Source organism: Salminus brasiliensis, chromosome 4 (assembly GCF_030463535.1).
Source record: "Salminus brasiliensis chromosome 4, fSalBra1.hap2, whole genome shotgun sequence".
NCBI lineage: Eukaryota > Metazoa > Chordata > Actinopteri > Characiformes > Bryconidae > Salminus > Salminus brasiliensis.
In genome coordinates this window covers 21,011,975-21,016,699 of record NC_132881.1, presented here as the reverse complement: position 1 = coordinate 21,016,699, position 4,725 = coordinate 21,011,975, and positions in this window count along the sequence as shown.

The window sequence follows — 4,725 nt, the reverse complement described above, 5'->3', positions numbered from 1 at the left end:
ACAGACCTTTTAAAATAATAAACAGGGGCATTAAGTCAGGCACTTTTCATGGTTTTAAAAAGACAGACTGCTGGAAAACAAACAAAAACAACCTATGTATCTATGCATGTATAACAAATGTGTTTCTGTTTTACTGTGCTGATGTTTGCAGATATTTCTGACCTCAACCTTAATGAAAATATGTGGTCTGTGCCACCAACAAATTTAATTGAACTCTACCAATTCAGCATGGTCAAGTTGCATATTCCAAGGTATGTTTAATCAAATATTAGATGTGCTGTATATACATGTGTGAGCCTGTGTTGATTTTAGAAAAATATTTAACAAATAAACTAAAAATAAAACTTGGGCACAAAATTCTTGTTTTTTTCCTATTGAAGATGCATGTTCATTGTATTCATGGTTGTGACTTACAATATAATGATAATAATTAACAAAAAAAATATCAGATGTTTAATGAAAAATCTAGTTGATGTATTATTTTTTAAAAGCATGGTTTGTGAAATTGTGTGTAACTAACTTTGGACAGTAGCTAACTTAGTCCGAGGAGTTTTCACACTTTTCACATTGCATCATGCGATCATGGATCAAGTTTACAGAATTATATATAATTCTATAAAATTGCTCTTGACTGAATCTATTGCTTTGCACTACTTGTGTTTTTGTGCAGGCTGTTTAGGATATTTAAGTTTTTGTCATATTGTGTGGTTTGGTTTAAATACAAAGGAGCTCTGAGGTCTCTGAGACTCCATATACAGGAAACCAAAGTTGTTTCTTCCCTCTATTGTTGCTGTTGTTGCTGTTTTGCTGTTTTGACAAAAAAAAAAACCCAGTCTGTATAACCACACATTTTTTTTACTTTCTGAGATCGCATCACCCAAACATCTCTTATATACTTAAAGTAAGGACATAGGACTAAATGTAGGAGCAGCTTAGTATTTAAACACTGCCATGTTGCTAATTTGGTGGCAAAATTGTTCTCACCTAGCTGCTGTTTACATGAGAATATGATGCACTGCACTGACATGGGTGTAGTAGTAGTTGTAACATTCAAAATCTTTCAAAAAGCATCAAGAAGGCCAACACAGTTTGAGGATACATACTATTTATGTTTACGTACTTCAGTATGAATGAGCAAGCCAGCTAGTATTAATAGCAATAGCAATAGCAATTTAATGCTAACGTGTGCAAAAGCTCACATCCAGTAGATCAGTCATCTGAACATGAGCTTCAGTGGAATCTGTACATGGTCAATCTCAATTTTGCTTTCAATGCGCTGCTGGCTGGAAGTCCAGGTGAATTGCTTCATAAGCTCCAGCTTGTTCAGAATGCCGCTGCCAGGGTACTAACTAGAGCTAGGAAATTTGATCATATTAGTCCAATTCTTTCAGCCTTACACTGGTTACCCGTTAAATATTGTATAGATTAGAAAATAGCATAGGAATCTCTCAATGGTCTGACCCACATTATCTGGAGGAACTTCTTACACCTTACAACCTTCCACATACACTCCGCTCGCAAGATGCTGGCCTATTATCAGTTCCACGTATTAGAAAAAACAATGCGGGAGGAAGAGCATTCTTTTATAAACTTTGGAACAACCTCTCTGTTAATATACTGAACTCAGACACACTCTCAGTCTTTAAAGACTTTAAAATCTTTTTCTAGATTAAAAACTTCTCCTCACACAAGCTTTTGGATAACTTACCAGTTCTATGTTCTGTCCTGCTCTGATTACAGGCTTTTTATTACTATTATTGTGGTTGTCTCTCAAACAATTTCTGCTACAGATCACTTACTAAACATAAACCTTGCTTTAATCTTATCTTATCTTTGCCCTCATGTCCTGAGCTGCCTGCCTGGGGTTGCCCTTTTTTTGTTCATTTCCTGCGTCTTGGTATCAGGCCTGTCCCACTACTCAGCAGAGTTCCAACACAACCGTCCTAAGCCCTTTCTCTCTCTCTCTCTCTTTTACATGTACTGAGATGCCCTGTCGTCCAGTCTGGAGGTGTCCATTCATCCATGTTCCAGAATCAGGCCTGTCACTCTACTTAGCAGAGCTTTTGACACAAGTCGCCTAACCCTCTTTTTTCTTTCTTTCATTCCTTTCTGTTCTCTCTCTATCTCTTTTGCATGTGCTGTGATGCCCTGTTCCTCCTGCTGTGCCCTGATGTTCACTCAGCCTGGCTCTCCACTGACCTGCTGTGTTACGGTTCTGCTCTAGATTTCTGCAATGATTCACTCCTACCACACTCCACTGCTATACATGCACATACTTAATCAGCATGGACTTTAACATTAACACTGATGTATGTCCAGCACTTACTCACATTAATACTTCATAACCTGTTCTTACATTAGCTATCGCTCTTCATTATCTCTCTGTCCAGCACCTACTCACACTCATACTTCATAACCTGTTCCTACATTAGCTATAGCTCTTCATTATCTCTCTGTCCAGCACCTACTCACACTCATACTTCATAACCTGTTCCTACATTAACTCTAGCTCTTCATTGCCTATCTATCCAGCACCTACTCACACTCATACTTCATAACCTGTTCCTACATTAGCTATAGCTCTTCATTATCTATCTGTCCAGCACCTACTCACACTCATACTTCATAACCTGTTCTTACATTATCTATAGCTCTATATTATCTATCTGTCCAGAGCCTACTCACACTCATACTTCATAAATTGATCTTACATTAGCTATAGCTCTTCATTATCTATCTGTCCAGCATCTACTCACACTCATACTTTATAACCTGTTTCTACACTAGCTTTAGCTCTTCATTATCTCTCTGTCCAGCACCTACTCACACTCTTACTTCATAACCTGTTCTTACATTAGCTTTAGCTCTTCATTATCTCTCTGTCCAGCACCTACTCACACTCATACTCCATTACCTGTTTTTACATTAGCTATAGCTCTTCATTATCTCTCTGTCTAGCACCCACTCACACATAAACTGTTCATACATTGGCTTTAGCTCTTTATTATCTATCTGTCTAGTTCTGTGCTGTGGTAGTGCTATGCGGGTCGACCTAAGGCAGATGGGTTCCTCTGACTGAGTCTTGGTTTCTCCCTAGGTTTCTTCCTCTTAGTATGAGGGAGTTTTTCCTTGCCACTGTCGCTACCACCTCCATTGTGGTGCTTGCTCATTAAATTTGGGAACCTGGATCTCTGTAAAGCGATTGTTGTTAACAGCGCTATTTAAATAAATTCTGAATTAACCTGAATTGAATTATAACCTGAATGAGCACCAGTTCAAAAAGGCTGATGAGTTACATTTAATGGTTCATTAAGTAAGCATGGATATCTTGGTAATTGTAATTGTAATTTGAAATGTACATTTCGATTACAATTAATGCAAAAAGTGTGTTACATTTTTGGTTCCAACATTTAAAGGTGCTGTATATGATTTCAATTCAATACACTTTTTGTAAAATGTAGCAAAGGTTTCCTTATGGTTCACTATCTCTTTGGTTTGTTAGCGTTTGCGTGATATATGCTAAAATAGTAGGATTAGTAATACCATCATAGTGATGATAGACATGGCTGGTAGCTGGTGTGTTTTGGATGCTCTGTTTGTACATTGTGTTTTGGATGCCGTGTTTGTGTTTGCTGTCTATTGGTCTGACAAGAATTTGTGGGGTGGGGCTTCTGAAGCAGAGTGGAAAGTGGTTTGAGGCAATCCACAGAACACTATTCCAGCCAATCAACAATACAGAGCTTTTGTGCTCATGCACAGGGCAGGTAGAGGAGGGGCAAGGGTGTATCTGGCATGTGCTAGCTATATGTTGAAATATGCGCAATGTCAAGAAGAAATAGCCAAGAAACAGCCAAAAATGAAAAGATTTGCCAAACAAACGCTGAACAAAAAGTTCTTAGATCAGGTGAGGGCGAAGACATGTATGCACATAGAGAGACCTCCGAACATTGAAAGGCATGAAAAGGGATAAGGATGTTGCTTTGTTCCTGCTTGATAGATGGGTAACATTGTCATTTTTGCTATTTAACAGAAATAGGTCAGTCCTGTTTGTCCCATTTGTGAACTTTTGTGGGGGGGTGTATTTGTTTTGCTGTTGAGTTCAACAGTCGTTTCCAGAATTGTAGAATTGTCTTCGCATTCAAGGTCGAGTCATTTGACAATCTCGGAGAAGAACCCCCCTCCCACTCCCACCTTGTCCAGCAACATAGTTAATGGGTGAAGGATTGGTTAGACTGTCAATTTTTGGCAGACAGATATGTTTAGAGCACTTTTGTATGCCTTTTAACATAATCCTTGGGATCTCTGCCATTTGGGCACTGCCTGATCTGTCTCACATTAAGACTTGCAAAAGAATTGGGCCTCAAAAGAATTGTCTCTCCATGCTTTCATGATGAGATCATACTAAAGCTGTTTGGGCCTTAAATGCTAATTCCTCATATCCTAGATATGTAGTTTATTCAGCTGAGATAGTGGTACTCAAACAAGAGAAAATGCAATTCCAAGTTATGTAAGACAAGGAACAACATCAATATATTTTTATCACTAAAATATCAACAGGAAGTGGATACCTGAAACTCTATGGAGTAATACTGGAACATACAGGGTAGTGGTGGCTCAGGGGTTAGAGCACCTAAGCAAGGCCCTCTCTGCTGACACTGCTCCACACATGTGTGTGTTCACTGCATTGCTGGGTTAAAGGTAGAAGTCAAATAGTGTTGTGGTTGT